This window comes from Anabrus simplex, chromosome 1, assembly GCF_040414725.1.
Source record: "Anabrus simplex isolate iqAnaSimp1 chromosome 1, ASM4041472v1, whole genome shotgun sequence".
NCBI lineage: Eukaryota > Metazoa > Arthropoda > Insecta > Orthoptera > Tettigoniidae > Anabrus > Anabrus simplex.
The window spans coordinates 508,907,127-508,926,064 of NC_090265.1; the positions used below are offsets into that span (position 1 = coordinate 508,907,127).

General features: G+C 38.3%; 1 protein-coding gene and 1 pseudogene across 1 annotated transcript in view; both read right to left on the minus strand.

The window, feature by feature from the left end:
* Wdr62 (WD repeat domain 62) overlaps positions 1–18,938 on the minus strand; it is a 459,879-nt gene that overhangs the window by 75,064 nt on the left and 365,877 nt on the right. The gene's annotated exons all lie outside the window — the stretch shown is intronic.
* LOC136858931 (5.8S ribosomal RNA) lies at positions 9,608–9,762 on the minus strand (annotated as a pseudogene).

Genomic DNA, 18,938 nt, shown 5'->3' on the forward strand with positions numbered 1-18,938 from the left:
TCCTGGTACAGAGAGGATAGTATAATAATAGATGGCGCCCCAACTTCAAGGGCACGATTTTGGAGCCATACTATAATAATAGATGACATCGCAATTTCAAGGACTCGATTTTGAAGCCGTGCTATAATAATAAATGATGCACTTGTAATAATCGCAACATTCAGGGTTCGATTCAAGTCATTATATCTCGAGCACAGGATTTGACTGCAAAGAATTTGTTGTATTTGACTTATTCGAAGATTCCGGAAACATGGATAACTTACTTGCAGCTATCGAAGCTCTCAGGCTTAGCATTAATGATCAGAATAACCAGATAGCACAAATGAACACACAAATAGATCGAATTAATACGCAAATGGTAGAGTCTAATTCTCAACTACAGGCTCAAAATACTCAACTTCAACAACAAATGCAGACTCAAAATACTCAACTTCAACAACAAATGCAGGCTCAAATGGTAGAGTCTAATTCCCAATTACAGGCTCAACTTCAACAACAAATACAGGCACAAAATACTCAACTACAGGCGCAGTTAACTGAGTCAAATAGTAAGGTTGAAGACTTAACTTCTAAAATTGACAGGACCTTGGATAGTAAGTTTGCTGAAGCGGATAAAGTCATTAACAAAAGACTCACTGAATCTAGTGCCCTTATCGAGCAACGATTCCGTGAAGCTGGAACTCGCCTCGAAAAGAAACTTACTGATTCTAGTGCACAAGTCGAAGCTACATTGAAAAACATGCGGGATCAGTTTGTTGAAAACTTAGAGTCTATTAAGGAAGAAATAAAGACAGAGGTCGTCAAGTCTTTAGACAAAGATCTTAGAAATGTTCTTCCTTCCGTTCAAGCATTTTCTACTGAACTCAAAGATTTACGAACTGAATTTCAAGAATCCCATGGTAACATCTCACAAACTCAAGCAAAGTTAGCTCAGGTGCAGGAAACCTTGCGAGATGCATTAAAGAGCGACGTGGGTAAATTACGAAGCGAGATAGGATTAATTAAGAGCACGCAAGGAGAACTCGACAAGCGTATTACAGGACAGCTAGATAGCACGCATACCCAGATAGCTGCTTTCTGTAAAGACGTACAAGTCATTAAAACTGACTTGAGAAATGAAATAAAAAGTTTAGACACCTCAATTAATTCTAAAATTAAAAATTTGTCCGAAGAAATGAATCAAATTAAACTTAAAGAACATACAACTGACGTCACAATTCCTGGTTCGTCGAGGGAAATACACAATACAACAACCCTTATTAAAGTACCAGATGACAAACCAGTCAAATTTTCAGGACGTGATGAATACACTGCTCGAGAATTTTTGTTAAATGTCGACGATTACCTGGAGGAAAATAGGGTAGAGGACGATAGGAAACTTCGAGTAGTATCCAAACTTCTAGAAGGACGAGCCTTATCATGGTTCATAGCTTTTAAGAGCAACTTTAAAAACTATGACGACTTTAAACAGGCACTTCTTAAACGCTTTTGGGATTCAGAAAGACAGCACCTTGTAAAAATGCAACTCTACTCTAGCAAATACAATACTTCAGTCAATACTTCCCGATATTCAGATTACTGCCTAATGCAATTAAAGAAGCTCCAGTTTTTAGATCCACCTTTGCCAGATATTGAACTTATTCAGATCCTGACACTTCAATATCCACCTCATGTTCAAGAAATACTAGTCGCTGCCAACATTACAACATTGGAGCATTTTGACGCTACTTTGCGTAGGTTAGATACGGCTAATACCCAATCTAGTCCGAAAACTAACAGGAGTCGAGAAGTAAATACGAATTCTGCGGAAATAAAACCGCCGGAGAGAGAGGAACCCAGGACACGTGAAGAAGGCAGATTAAGCCCTACTAACCCAACCAGATTCCGGAATTTTAGACGTCAGAGGAATCAGGATAGACACCCTTACCAACCTAGGAATACATGGAGACAGCGCGAAAGCACTCCTGAAGGAAACCGTGAGGCCAGACGACGAGAACTCGAAAGTAGATGGAAGGACACACGGGAATACATCAGGGAGAGAAACCGTAATCCTGATGAGCCTGGAGCTACATCCCTGGAATATCAACGTCAATTCGGACCAAGAGAACAAAGATCACCTGATCCTGACCCAACAGGCGCTATAAAAAAAAAAACGCCGATCTCGCAATAGGGAGATTGACTACAGAACACGATGAGGACGAAACGTCAAATTATTGTACTGCTGTTATCAATTACTGGCATATTGACGATTCCGAATTACTATTCGAAGACGCACAAACACTAAGGCCAATTATTACACGTTCATTACCTGTCATAACAGTACGCATAGGCAACCTACAGGTGATTACGCTCATCGATTCTGGAGCGCAAGCTTCTTTAATTTCTAATAAGCTTGTAGACTCGCTTAAAGATCAGAACAATGTTTTGTTATTACCTGCAGCTCAAATTAAAGTAAGAGGGATAGTTCCTGATAAGATTGTTAAATGTAAATCCCAGGCATTTTTAGAGTTTGAAATTAACAGTCAGATGTTCGAACACATATTTTTGGTAGTATCACGTCTTAACTTCAACTTAATACTTGGATCAGATTTTATGATCAAATACAAAGGAACCATTGACTATGATGCCAACCTCGTAAGATTACAGAATAATTCCGTAGAACTACAGCTGGTAGGACGAGGTGACCTGGAAGTTCAAGAGAAGGGAGCCCATTTTGAAGCAGCCGGTGGTGACATTATTAAGCCCGCTGTGAGCGAGGTTGCGCCAGCCGTAGCAGAAAGTAGAAAGGGTGACCAAAGTGAGGACGATGCAGAGTCCATATTCAATGAGAACTCCATTATAGGTCCGGATTATATAATGTCAATAGCCAGTGTGGTTGAAGACCCGGAAATTAAATTAAAATTGGAGGAGGCTAAAAATGACGTTCTACAGAAATTTGCATGTGTATTCGATGATAAGCCTGGAGAGATAGCTGACTATGAATATCATCTTGATGTAAATGACTTGTCTCCTTATCAGAAGAAACCATATCCCGTACCCGAGAAATATCGAGAAGAAGTTCGTAACTTAATTCATAAAATGACAGATGATGGGATAATTTCGCCTTGCGTAACTAAGTACTTGAATCCATTAGCCATAGTGCGTAAGCCTGTATTTATAACTCAGCTAATCCATCAAATGACAATATGTACCACAGGAAGAGTAAAGCCTGGAAAAGAAAATCCTGCGTATTTTCTTTTCGTCCAACCAAGGGGAAGATGTACCAGGAAGGCCTAGGTCCTGGTCCATATTAATTGAAAGAAATGTTATTTCCAGCATTAAAGATCCGACCGACGTACGAACATCCATGTAAAGAATGTTCCAGTATGTGCCAGACCCTACGAGTACGCTAGGCGGAGTCAAGTGACGTCACCTGTCGCTCGAAGCTCACCTCCCCTAGAGATATTTCTTGAAAGAATTTTTCTTTTAACAGCTTTTTAACACCTTAACCAATTTCAACGGGACAAACGCTGAATTATAGCAAACATCATAAAAGTTAATCCCTGTAAATTTCAAATTAATTCATCAAACGGTTGTTGAGTTATAACAATTTAAAGTCTCAACGAAATTACGTAATTACGGTCACATGGCCGAGAGAGAGCTGCCACCCCTCCCTGCGCTGGTATCTATATATGTCAAGGCCAGATAGCCCGCAAACCAGTGCAGTGCAGTACAGTACAGTACCGTACAAGGACAAACAGACAACTGTGTGAGTGAGATAGTGAAGAGACCGGCCCGCGTACAGTATGTTCGCGCAGTCACGGTAGAAGTACTTTCGTCGTATCTCCAGAACGCGAAATTCTATCGCCGATAAAGGACGTCGCACTGCAGTTAGTATGTCGCGTCGCGATTACAATATAATCCTAAAAAGACATTTAAGACTGTAACACGAGTGAACTTATTGGAGTACAAATATTAACTATTTCATTACGTGTGGACTTAGGCAACGTCAAGTAACATTAAACTTCTACAGAGCCTAATACTTAAGAATCACCAGAACTTATTTTTTTCTCTCGAGTATTGCATTATATTTCTTTATTCACGTCACATCAATATTTTGAATGAAAAAGTAAGAACTTTTCTGAGTTAATATAACAGGATTAGCAGAAAATCTAACTTAATGACTGTGTTCACAGACTGTGCTTATCGACTTGCTTTCTTTTTTTTTCTTTCTTCAAGTGTGAACTGTGTGATTAAGAACGTTTCAATAACGACTGTAAATAGTATTTAGTACAGAAAGGACTGTGATTCTACATACGCCATAAATAGTGTTCAACAGTGTAAGTGATAACCAGTCGCACTAAATGAATTTTCGTGTGCGAAACTCAACAGTTCCAGCTGTCATCACCTCATCGGGAACGTCAACATCGCCGATCCTGATTCTACATGGAACATTCCAGATGTCCATCTTTCGACATTTGGTAACAACAGTTCTTGTCATAAGTGAGTAACAAACTGACTAAACTTTTTCATTTATTTTGAACAGTGAAACTTCAGTGTCGCGTGTGAACAATTTCCATAATTTCTCAAAAGTGATAAATTTAATTTCAATTTCATTTCTCGTAGAAAGACTGTAGGATTTCAAGTGTGCTGTATAACGAGATTGACGAACTGAGAACTGAAAACTTTTAATAATTTCTCATATCCATATACCATTATAAAAGTGTGCTTAGGTTTAAAAAGACTTTAGGTGGAAATTCACACATATGAAAGACTTTGAAACCAATGATATTTATGCCATTTTTTTTCCCAGAAGATTATTTTCAACATTTAATTTCAATATAAATTTTGAGTCAACAATCATACCGCAGGGTGAGAAATTAATAAATTGTTTTGAAAAAAAATTATTTACCATCTATTATTCGCTCTGCGAGACTATCCTTCTCTGTATCGGCTCCAAAACCCAGTTCCACTCCCTGAGGTCCTACTCATGCCCTTTGCCCACAACTTTTCCTGGTACAATACATAAAATTGAGGACTTTGCAATTGTTGTGCACATACCATCAATGAAACAAAGCAAAATCACCAGCTTTTCTAAGCAAATTGTGAAGAATTGATACTGTTTGTGGTGTCATGATTGACGGGTATTTTTTAGTTTTGAAGTGTTTCTTACAATAAAATGACTGTCCTACAGTTTTATGGTCTCTAGTATTATTCCAACATATTATACTGTTACTCAACTCTAGGAACCACTGAAAAAGTAGGGATAATTTTGAATTTGAGTAGATACGGTTTAATTCAAATTTCTTTTCTGGACTCTTCAGGCTCAAACTAACCAAGTTTTACTGAACTCCAAGTGAACCCTGCATTGATGAGGATCGGATATTCCAAAGCCTGCCGAGACATCTGTAGTGAAGTTGATTAAATCTACCACAACATTCTTTGGTTATGTAACAGCCTTGAATTATTTTAAATCTTGATTTGTTTGCTTGAATGTTATTGGCAACCTGTACATTTAGGTAGCTGATGATTATTATTTGTGGTAATAAATCATCTCTCTTTCATGTGTTTCAATTAGATAAAAATCCATTCAATATCCACATTATGCAATATAGCCTAGTTATAAACCAAATGGAATAACCAAGTATAATATACAGTAGAGATACAACTTTAACCAATCTAACAAAGCATCCATAATGCCAACCTACTCCACTGTCCAAAAATCCAATCCAACAATGTTGAGCACAGGTGATCCGTGTCTAACTTCTGAACCATATAGGTGGCCTATTAGAGTAGGAGGAGAAAACTGTACATTTGCTTCACCATAAAATAACTTGAGCACTTAAAAATGTAATTATTAATTATGTAAGGAATAAATGTAGTTTTAAGACCAAGAACGATATCCCAGAAATCATTCAGGACTACAAATTTCCCATCCACAATAAAAATGTCAGTATTATCTCATACACAAACTTCTAGAAACATTACAAATAATGTTGGGGTATAATCATTGTTACATTCAATCACAAGAGTAAAACATAAAATCAAATAATACAAGGAATTTGATAGAGAAATATCATATATGCTATGCTTAATCATTATTCCCTGTGGATCAATGGTAGAGTGCTATCTTCTACATCCCAAGATCATTGGTTCAAACCCAACAGATCAAGTCGGATGAAGAGCGGAAAAAAAGTCGACTGGCGACTGGGCACTCCACAGGCCTGTCCAATGCGGTGCCCATGGGTGGCATGGCGCCCCTGGCATACTCTATTTTTTTTTTTTTTTAGCACCCTTCAAATGCAAGCTAAATTGTATCAACATTAACTGTAGCCAAAAATTTAGGAATATTTGTGAACATACAAGTAATGGTTGAGTTTTTCCACGACAATCCCACAATTCTGATTCACTTCTTTTTCTTCCTAGTTTTTCACTGTACTAATTCCACTGACCACATCCTCTGATATTTCAGAATATTCTCTCAGATGCTGAGTGATGTTGAAGTACACCATGTATTGTGACAACTCTGTACATTATAATCCCTGCTTTTTGTTGAGTGCTAGGTGTTGTAGAGAAAGAAGTGACTAGGTGGACACTTGGCATTTCCCCGTTAGAACACAGTTCAGGAAACATCGTACTGTGAGTGTTTCATAAATCCTTCCTTCTCAACATTCTTACAAATCATTAGCTGTTCATGGCCATGGAACAGTCTCACGGAATCCTCGGTCGAATTCAGATTGTATCGTGACAAGAAGCAGTGTGCTATTTGTCTATAAGGGCATTTTATTTATTCTCTTTAACTTAGATTTTAACTTTATTTATATTCAGTGAAGAATTTAATTTTCATGGCCTCAATTTATATTGACTGCAAAGGGTATACATCAGTTATTAATTTGCATTATTATTTTATACAGTGATTCTAATCAAGACTAACTGGTTATGAACCTACAGTTTTAATAGTGAATGTGAGAAGCAGTACTGTTCCTTAATTTTCAGGGAACATGCGATGCCAGATTTCACTTACGCAAGTACGATATGTTTAAAAAATATTCAGTCAATATTAGCCTTCATGTTTCCATATTATTATTATTATTATTATTATTATTATTATTATTATTATTATTATTATTATTATTATTATTATTATTATTATCATCATCATCAAATGGCACATGCACCTCCATAGCCAAATGTCAGGAGTGCCCCAGTACATGAATAGGTTGGACAGCCCTCATATAGGCATACAACAGAATTCTGGTAATACATTAGGTATATCGACAAAATTTATTAAAAATATGGTGTCGAAGATAAGATGAGATGAAATTATATCATGTAATAAATTTCATTGTGGTTCCATATTGACAATTTACAATATATATAAAATAAGAGTTTTGTCTGTACATTGCTCAGAATTTGAAAAGAATGGTATTTCTGTATTGGTCATGTCCACAGTAACAAGAAAATGCATTTTTTACTTTTCCGTAATTTCTGTCTGTCTGTCTGTCTGTCTGTCTGTCTGTCTGTCTGTCTGTATGTATGTACATGCATCACGAGAAAACGGCTGAAGAGAATTTAATGAAAATCAGAATGTAAAGTCGGGTGATGAACTGCTACAATCTAGGCTATACATTATTTTAATCACGCTGAGTGAAATGGTAGTTTAGGGGAAGGCCTGAAATTTAATTCTCAAATATTTATGTTATTAGTGGTCGTGTCTTAATGAAAATCGCTAGACAAAGATGGGAAATAATTCGCTACAATATAGGCTATACACGCTGAGAAAAATGGTAGTTTAGGGGAAGGCCTAAAATTTTTAATTGTCAAATATTTATTTTATTAGTGGTCCTATCTTCACGAAAATTGGTATACAAAGTCGGGGAATAGGTCGCTGTAATCTACGCTATCAATAATGTTATTCGCACTGAGTGAAATGGTAGTTTAGGGGACGGCCTGAAATGTAATCTATGTATAAAATAAATGTTTTGCCTGTGCATTGCTCAGAATTTGAAATGAATGATATTTCTGTATCTGTCATGTCCACAGTTACAAGGAAATGCAGTTTTTACTTTTCCGTAATTTCTGTCTGTCTGTCTGTCTGTCTGTCTGTCTGTCTGTCTGTCTGTCTGTCTGTCTGTCTGTCTGTCTGTCTGTCTGTCTGTCTGTCTGTCTGTATGTATGTATGTATGTATGTATGTATGTATGTATGTACGCGCATCAATAGAAAACGGCCGAAGAGAATTTAATGAAAATCGGTATAATGCCGGCTGATGAACCACTGCAATCTAGGCTACAAATTATTTTATTCACGTTGAGTGAAATTGTAGTTTAGGGGAAGGCCTGAAATGTAATTCTCAAATAAGTTATTTATCTATGTTATTAGTGGTCGTATCGATAAATACTACACAACTAACATAACTTTAGTTATGTCGTAAGTTAGTAGTAGTTATGTAAGAAGTTATTAAATTTCCGATCACTTATGCCTTATACATATAATCAGAGATATTCATGAATTTGGATTTTTGTTACTAAGTCCATATCAGCGTCGAGTCACGAGAAAATGGGTAAACAGAATTTAGTGAAAATCGGTATGTAAAGTCTGAAAATAATGAACTACAGTCTACGATATAAATAATTTTGTAGGAAACGCTAATATCACAGACTCGAAAGAAAACTGATGTGAAGGCCTGCAATATAGAAAGCTCATAAACTTTATCAACAATAACATTACATTGACCATTGTTGTGATGTGTTTTTGTCTTCTGTTTCCTCTCATCCCCGATAGATAGGATTACTGCAGCGTACCGAGGTTTTTTCAATTTGCTTGACGTCGCACCGACACAGGTAGGTCTTATGGCGACGATGGGATAGGAAATGAATAGTGGTGTGAAGGAAGCGGCCTTGGCTTTAAGGTACAACCTGGTGTGACTGGTGTGAAAATGGGAAACCACGGAATACCATCTTCAGGTTTGCCGGCAGTGGAGTTCGAATCCACTATCTCCCGGATGCAAGCTCACAGCTGCGCGGCCCTAACCACACGGGCAACTCGCCTGGTCGTACCGACTGTAACAGCCTGCCTGTATATTGGCGGGAAGTAGCTGGGGAGTTAGATAACTTTCTTCTTTAGCATGCCATTCCTCTCGTTCATACATTTTCTGATATATCTGGTACGTAACACACTGGTTCATCATAGTATTCGAGCTATTCAACCCCTACTCTGAGGCACTGATTGGAATGAGTAGTGTGCATATTTAACGGAATAATGACAGAGGAGTGTTCACGGCAGTCTGCGACCTGGTTATTCCAGCTCTGGAACTTTGTACTCTTAGATCGGCACCGTAGTACTGTTCGTTGAAAGTGAAAAAGTGTGCGGTTTTTCATTTGATCGAGTATTTTATATGATAACATTGCTTTCAATCGCTACATTCCTACTAACATTTTTGTAATGACCTATGTTGAATTCAATTAGGAAAACCGCCAAGTCAGTCTTTCTGAGAATCCCGTAGCGAAGCACGGGTACATCAGCTAGTTTACAATATAATAAAATCGAAGTTTAGGTGTCCACTCCGTGGCCGCACGAACCGTGACGCTCCCACACTTCGAATGCAATGTCGTGTTCAATTTTAGCAACCGACCCCCAGCCAGGCGTGGTCCAGTAATGGAATCCATGGACCGCAATATGCATTTGAAATGTTGATGTTCATGTATCCTGCAGTTCACATGTCGACATGCAATTTTCTGCGTTCTTCATTGACCCACGAGCCGAGTGATCCACCGTTCAGAGTTGTTTTCTTTTATTTTTCAATCATTCTCTCCATGGTAAGTGGAAGAGAAACAATCATTTTCATGGGTTTCTCGTCAGAGAGCTAAGAAGTGTTTCGAGCATGGGCGTTGCATTTTAAAGTTGCAAATGCATTACAAAATTAGTGATTAGGACATGTTTTTAGCCTATTCTGGCCATCTTCAACTGCATTAGATTATACAATAGGACCGGTCCCAAGTCCGGAATGAGAAAGGAGGAGGGTTTGCTGGTCTGGCACCCAGCTGTAAAACTCCCAAAGCCGAGTGCTGGGTGGTAGGAAATAACCCGATTCCCTAACGGGGCCAACGGCTTCAGGCGAAAGAGCCCTTTTAGGTGGGGTGATGGTCCCCACAGTGGAGGAAATGCCACTGGAATCCATTATGCAGCGTCTGTTCTCCAGGTTAGGGGCGGCTGCACAAGGCGTCTGTACTCCAGAGGAGCGGCCTCATTATCACCTCACTGGATCACATCCAGAGTTGTAACTGGGGAACTAGTCCCACACAGGTGACACCTTGACAGTCGGAAATCATGGAAGGTCTTTTAAGGAACCAAGAGTTCAGAGAAGGCAGCATTCGGATACAGTGGGCTGCCACTTAAAAGATACCGTGAAGACAGAGGCATGGAAATACCCCAGTACCACATACACGAACGAGATAAAATCAAGAACCTACATCTCTACACACAATAAAAATCACTCATGCAAACTGGTAAACTAAAAGTGACCACCAACATAATGGACCAACACAAAATTCTTATCATGGGATTACAGGAAATGAGAAACACTGACCAGGATGCTTTGGACTCTCAAGCATACAGACTTTACAAAGGTATATCGGGAAGAGAGTGATGAAGAATGTCCCACAATTTGGAACAGGATTTTTGGTCAGTCATAAAATAATAAACTCAATTTGAGAATTCAAATCACAATCTTCACGACTCTCAATGCTCACCTTAAAGGCATCTAATAAACTCTAACAAATGCCCGTGCTCCCACTAATGATAAAAACAACTCCTCAAAAGACCAAGAAGAAACAGATGAATTTTGGGACCTATTGGACCAGACCATAGATAACATCCGCAAACACGATATAAAATGATTAATACAAGACTTCAATGCTCAACTTGGCAGAGAAAGAAAATACCGTGACATCATCGGAAAATTGCCAGCACACAAGAGAACAAATAGAAATAGAGAGAGACTAGCTGACCTGTGTAGAAACCATAACTTTATCTCAAAAATCTACATGTTTTAAGAGAAAATCTTGAAAACTCAAAACATGGAAACATCCTGACTACACTAAAGGATGGCGCAACTGGATCACATCTACATGGACATACCACCACAAAGAGATCTATAACATCAAAGTCCTCCGAAAAATAGACACAGGTTCAGATCACTACGTAGTTAAAATTAAACTTGCTCCCCAGAGGAGACAGCAAAAGCAAGTCCCTCAAACTAAAAGAAAAATAGATCCTACCCAGCTAATCAACAATGAAAATTACCAAAAAGCAACTGAAAAAATAAAAATCACAGATAAACTTGAAGACTTAGTACACAACCTTAAACAAATTGCAGAAGACCTGGCTCCAATTAAACCACGTAAAAAACACCAATGGTGGAACAGCAAACGTCATGAAACAGTGGAAAAAAGAGATCAGGCATGGCTATTACATCAGTCCCAAAAATCAGAATTACCCTATCAAAATCTAGTAAAACAGAGAAAAGAAACTGTCCAAGTCTTAAGAAGAATAAAAAGACAGCATCATAAGGACACACTGCAATTAACTGAAGAAGAATTCAATAAAACTCAATCAAGGGACTACTACAAAAACTTCAGAAAATGGCTCCGAAAATATAAACCCCTGACCCTACTGATGAAGGATTAAAATTGTAAGCTGGCTCATAACAACAAAGACAATGCAGAAATTCTGGCTAAATATTTCAACAAGCTTGTAAATTGTGAGGAACCTACAGAACTTCTTCATTTGGACACCAACACCCCAATAAAAAAACCACCAGAGAACATCAATCCCCCACAATAAAGAAAGTCTACCAAGCACTGAATAAATTAGAAAACTACAAAGCATCAGGAGAAGATCAGACCTTTGCAGAAATCTAGAAATGTGCAGGAAGATCAGCAAAAGTTGCCCTCCATCAATAACTTGTCTCTATCTGGATTAAAGAAGAACTACAAGAACACTGGACAACAGCCCTCATTCACCCACTGCACAAAAAAAGGAGACAAAAATGACCCTTATAAACAAAAGGGGAATCTCGCTCCTAGACATAACGTACAAAATATTTTCGATAATCATCCTTAATAGGGTAAGTTTACAACTTGAGAAAGAACTAGGAGAATATCAAGGAGGTTTCAGACCCTGAAGGAGCTGTCCTGATAAGATCATGAATCTTAAGTTGATAATGGACTATAACGGGAGAAGAAACAGAGATATGGCGATAACATTTGTAGATTTCAAGAAAGCTTACGATTGCATCCATAGAGAATCGCTGTTTAAAATTTTAAGACAACTTGGAGTACACCCCAAATTAATAAACATGATAAAATTGACTCTAACACCAAATCAAAAGTGAAGTTTAGGGGTGAAATATCAGAGTCATTTGAAATTGAAATTGGATTACAGCAGGGAGATGGGCTCTCGCCACTAGTATTTAACCATGCTCTAGAAATGGTAAGAGAATGGTTTAGGAAATGTCCCTCAAAAATAAATATTGGCCAAAAAATCAAAACAAAATGCCTGGGTTTCACTGGCGATTTAGCATTACTAGCAGTTGACATAAAAGAAGCAAAAACCCAGATATCAGAACTTCAAAACATTGCAAATAAAATTGGCCTGAAGATATCATTTGAAAAAAAAAAAAACACAGAAATTATGCCCCAAAAACCAACACAACTAAAAGAAGTTACCATAAATGGCAATAAAATCAAAATACAGTGAAACCTCGATTCTCCGTTTTTCGAGGGACCATGAAAATAAAACGTACAATACGGGAAAACTGAAAATCCGGGAATGAATGAAAACCATCAACAATTTGGCTAAACATCACAAAAATGAAATATGTATCATTATAATCTTACAAAACTCCTAAACCAAACCAAACTACAGCTCCAGTGGGACTTTGCCTGCCAAGCGACCGCTGCTCAGCCCGAAGGACTCCAGATTACGAGGTGCGCATGGTCAGTGCGACGAATCCTCTCGGCCGATATTCCTGGCTCTGTAGATCGGGGTCGCCATCTCACCATTAGATAGCTCCACAATTAAAGGTAATCACGTAGGCTGAGTGGACCTGGAATCAGACTTATATCCAGGTAAAATTGTCTGACCTGGTCGCAATCGAACCCGGGCCTCTGGATGAGAGGCGGGCATGTTAGACCACGAAACCGCATTAATTACCGGTACGCGAGTTCAACATCTCGATACTTTATGTTACCGTGTTTTAGCGGTAGGTAGAGGTGAAAGAAGGTGCGGGTGTGAACGGGTCTCAAGCTACGAAAGTAAAATTAATTTAAAATTTAACAAGGTTATATTTTCTTTTCAAAAACAAAGAAATAACAAGCATGGCAGGTACAAAGTAGCAAGTCCAAAGGGTAGTTACAATATTTACAGGATTTGGGCTTCGCGCCCTGACTTCACAATGCTTGGGCAATCAGCTCAGTTTTACCCCAAACACAAGTTTCAACAGAGGGGCAGAAAACCCCATTCATGCCTAGGAGCCCTTGCTCCAAATTACACTGAAAAGCCTCCACGAGGCATACAACACTCAATTTTCAAAAGAGCCACTCACTCTCAACTTTAAGCCTCTCCCAGGCCACACCAAACTCCACCTTCAAGCTGTCCTCAACGGACATAAACACAGGGGTAAAATACCCAATCTACTGAGGCCTATTAAGTGAGAAAAGGTTAATTATATGGCCTCTAAAATACCAACTTGAAAGGAGGCTCTCCGCACTCCTAATACACTTTATTTAAAACCTACTTGGCACTAGGCCGTTAATGCAAGGGCTAATCCCATACTACAGAGGTGACTTCAGAAAAGAACAATTTACATTATATTAACGAAGAATAGGTTGAGAAAAATAAGTTCACCTCAAAACAATATGATTGGGAGCTCGAGAGGGTTAAGCACTCTCTATCCCGATATGCAGTTTAAAAGATGAAATAGATACAAGTTTCTTTACATTTTAAGAAAGGTTACATAACGGAAAAAGCTTCGGACCCGCCCCGAGAGTTAAACTGCTGAGCTAGCAAAGAAAGAAGTTATTAATTGGCCATTACCTTGTTGCTGACCGCTGCCGAAGAAAGAGGCGCTTCCCGCCCCCTGCTATGTACTTTACACACAGAAAGATGGAACAGAAGTGGCGCAGAGACCCTAAAATCAGCAGTTTATATACTCTCGCGGAAGGTTCTAGGCGTTAGGGGAATGAGAACACCCGCCCACAATCACTTTATTGGAGAATAAAGAGAAACCCCTACACAAGATGAAGAAGAAACACATTATTGGTGGAAAATTAATTTCAGAAATTCGGGATTGGCTAGATTTAAAACAAGGGGAAAGAAAGGGGTAATATTGCCAACTTAACCAATGACTGAAAGAAATTTAACAAAGAACAAACTTTTGAAATAAAATTTTCTCCAAGGAACAGTTCTTTTTCTTCGCACTAGGGTGCACTATTGTAGTTCTTCAGTAGTGTCCTCTAGAAGAGAAAGTTCACACTTCTTACTTCAAGCAAAACAAAAACACATAAAAAATGACACAGTTCTAAAACTCCAAAATTTACAGGTAGTGACATCTTCTGAGAAGGTAGAAAATTAATACCGTCAATAAAGTTCAGACTTCCTCCAGCAGAGGATTTTCAACTGGCGCACCTTTTAAATTAGCGGCGTGGAGGTGTACCGCCCGGTACACTTTATATTCAGTTTTACAGGGGAATCTCCGTCAGTTTCCCGTGAAAACTTCTTTCAGTTCAGCGACTTTGATTAGGCTAGCCAAACTCTTCGAAAAATCTAGTAACGCCAAGCCAAACGACAATCGACCACAAGTAGTTTTTAATTCTCTCATCTAATAAAATAAAGCGCATTAGATACGAAAGCACCCAAAATGAATGCGAAATCCGTTCATTTCTTAATCTTTCATTGTAATTTGGTCTCCGGTATACTGTTCGTAGTCAGTTTCTGGAAATCTCGTACCGCGCAAATTAGGCCTACGTCGACTTTTAAAGGTTATGTTGAACTCGAAAACATGGTTTCGAATGTAAGTATCGATTCTTAAAAGTTCTCGAATGCATTATATCAAATACAGTAGAGACAATACACGACACTGAGCGAGATATCGAGGGACAGCTATTGGAGCACACTCTAGCGGATAGACCTGAACGGTACTGATTCTGTCATAAGAGCACGTGTATTTTTGTGTGAGGTTTTTGGTGTTATTTATGCGTTTTCAGTGAGTTGACATAATTAAATAGTAGCATGTGTCATTCCTTGATATCTCCTCTCAACATGAGGGGAAAGGTATGTGCTGTGTTTGGCTGCAGTAATTACGAAGTAGAGAAAAATGCGCGCTCGTTTTTCAGGTTCCCTCGTGACAAAAACATGTAAGTAATATTGTGTTTGCATATATATTCTTCCAGTGACAGAGATTTTTATAGTACTTCATAATCCTCTAACATGCTCGACCCATGTTTTAACGGGCTTAAAATATAATACGCATATTTTATTGTATAGTGCAGCAGTTAACCTTCAATACCGATGTGTTGTTGTAGGTGTGATCTGTGGGTTTTGAAATGTCACAGAAGCGATTTGGATAAAGTGTACAAGAAAGAAGGGACGTTACGCTTGTATAAGAATTATAAGATCTGTTCAGATCATTTCCAGGCCAGCGACTTTAAAAATCCTCGACTATACAGCCAAGGGTATGTTACATTTTTACTCTAATTGTACGTAAATATTCCTCAAAGCATCACTATCAACAACATTTTCAAACTTTTCTTTCTTTTATCCCTCTTCTCAGATTAAAGCCGGGATTTTATAGATTTTCTTTCTGTTAGTAGGCTTCATGTTAAGAGGAAAATTGTCCAGCTATTAAATGTTAATTCATTGCATCACATGTGTAAGGAATGTGCCGATATTTTTATTGACAGATGTCTTAATGTGATGATACATTGTTTTTAAATGAGGAAAAAAGACAAATCCAACCGTAAGATTTCAGGCAGGTATGCTAAAGCTAAAAAAGTAATGCATAAATGAAAGATCAAGCCATTTCACAGCAGTCCATTTCACACCTTGTTTATATGTCTAATTTCAGTCTTTGAATAATAACCTTTTAAATAATTCTTCATTCATTTATCCAGAATTGCTTTAGCAACTTCGAAGTTAATATCTCAATACCACTGTCTTTCTAGACGTAATTTATTTATCCATTTCCGTATATACATTTCCATTGATATTTGAATTTAGCGCGATTTGTTCAGGTCAAGTCACTAGGAGCACCACCGTCGAATTGTCTCCCATTTTAGCAAGGCGAAATCCGTAAGTTTCGTGTATTGTCTCTGCTGTATTTGATTATATTCAATTCTGCGCGTCACAAATCCAATCAAATTGGAAAGATAAAAGAAATATCAAAACTTCAGAAACTACGGTTATTCGTGACCTTGAGGTCATCTGGAAAGCGCGCTCGCTGCACATGTCAGTACGAGTTTGAAATTATACCAACCATTTAAAATGTAACGTGCGCAAATAAAACGACTGCGGTTTTTTGGTACGGTATTTTAACACGAAAACGTAAAATTCCCAGTCTTACATTAGGACCTAAACAGTAATAGGCAATTCCAAGACCTCCCATGGCTTTCTTTTTTTTTTAAATGTAAGGTGCAACATCTGTTTTGGTCTCGCTAACATAATCATGTACGATAATATCAAAAATACTGAATTTGTGTTAAGAAGCAGTTTCGATTCCTGCCTGAAAGCCCAGTTACTCTGCAGTGCCCTGAGCAAAGTGCCAAAAACGTCTTCGGCAGTACGATCGAAAAAAGTAAAAATATAAACATCTAACCCTGGACATAATATGGACGTTTTATAAGTGCGAACATTTGACGAAACTCGTTCCGTCTTCAAGCAGAGCTGTCGAAATGCGCCGTGTCTCCTTGCAATTGTTGTCGCCACGCTCTGCTTTATGATTTTCCGAGATTCTCTAAACAATACCACCCGAATGCGATGCTAAGATGGTCCCTTATGCAAGGTAACCGCCGATCGCTTTTCCAGTACCGGTACAGTACTTGCTTTAATTATCGCAGTGACGGGGCGTTAACGCCAAGATCCATAAATATGCCATAGCCGTCCTTTTGTGAGATACAGTTTATTAAAAAACGATTGATCGAGGATTTAGCGTTGATGGGACTGGAATTTCTGGACGGTTGATCCGGGTAATCATTTCTTCGAGGAACGGATAATGCGGGACTTTTACAACGTGATTTAATTACGATGCTCGCGGGACCACGTAATTTGAACGCATATTCCGGGAAAACGTATTTTCCGGGAACGGATAATCGAGGTTCCACTGTAGTAACTCAATTTAAATATCTTGGAGAAGTAATAACACATAACCTAAATGAAAAATATCTCAATCCAAACAAGAACAAATAGATTTAGCTAAAGCACAAAAATTAACCTGGGACATCTACAGAAGGAAATAATGCCTATCAATAAATGCAAAAATAAAACCAGAAGATACATATGCAACAGAAACACTTTTTCATCTAAATAAACAATCAAGACTGACAGACTTCAGAAAATTGAGAGGAAGATTAGAAGAACCTGCATCAACAAAACATACCAGAAAGATGGACAGTGGCAGATAATACCTAACAAAGTCATACAAAGAGCTAGAACCCATTACAGATACTATGCGTAAGAGGAGATTGGGATTCCTTGGACATATCATGAGGATGCAGGATTCGAGACTTCTGAAACAACTAGTACAACACAATCTCGTCTCAAAAAAACACTACCACAGGATGTAAATGGATCAGAGAAGAGAGGATCTGAGGGAAATAGGCCTCACAACAGAAGACACCACAAATAAGACAAAATTGAATACAAAACTCAACAATACAAATCTCCGTTTTACCCTTACGTGAAACAAACCAACAACACACACTTTCTCAACCAAGGAAAGGGCACGAAGATCAGAGCGTCTGAAGAAGTACTGGAAGAACCGCAAAGCTCGAACAATCCCTTCAAAGCGACCTGAACTATGGACTGACTAAAGTGATCCTATGTGGTCATAAAAGAAGAAGAAGAAGAAGAAGAAGGACATGTAAAATATCTGAATATTACACAGTCAATCTTACAATCTTATACAGTATTTTAAAAAACAATTTAAGTTAAAATGTTGCATTTTTAAACGTCAAGAGGAAGAATGAGTGACAAATGTTGTGAAATGATTAATAAAATTGAAAATGTAGTCCTTAAAGTCCATAAAATCTTGTGGGAGATACAGAAGTTCTCCTACTTCATTTAATAATAATGTCCAAAACTCGTGTCAAAAAGCAAATTTGTGAATGCGTGGGCAGCACATCATTATATTGCCAACGGACAGAAAATGATGAAATTTTGAATTAGAACGGTGACAGAAGCACCTTAAAAAGGTGTGAAATCTTCTCCATTAGCTCTGTTACTGTAGCACACAACTTGCCAGCTAGGCTTTTGTTAAGTCAGCAACTGTTCACTCTTGACCTATCTTGCACTTGTAAACAATTCCAAGCCTGACATACAGTAATCAGGACCTGTCTATTTGAAGAGAGCAGTGTATGAATAAATGGAGACTGTCTTTGTCCTTTTGTGTTTTCATGTTTGTCCTTGTCTCCTTTTCTATGCTCCCTCTTCCGATGTTCACCTGCCGTATTCATGAGGGTTGGATAAGAAAGTAATGGCAACATATGCCTACATACCAAACCATTTATTGTAGAACCATCATACCCCTACAGGCCCTCAACGTAATCTCCTGTAATATGTTTCACCTATTGCCAGATATGTGGAAAGAGGAGCATACCACTAGCACTGTCGAGCTTTGTTGACGTCCACGATGGAGAGTCCTAGAAGTATGATGTCTCATGTACGGAAACACTTCCTGTGGAGTGGT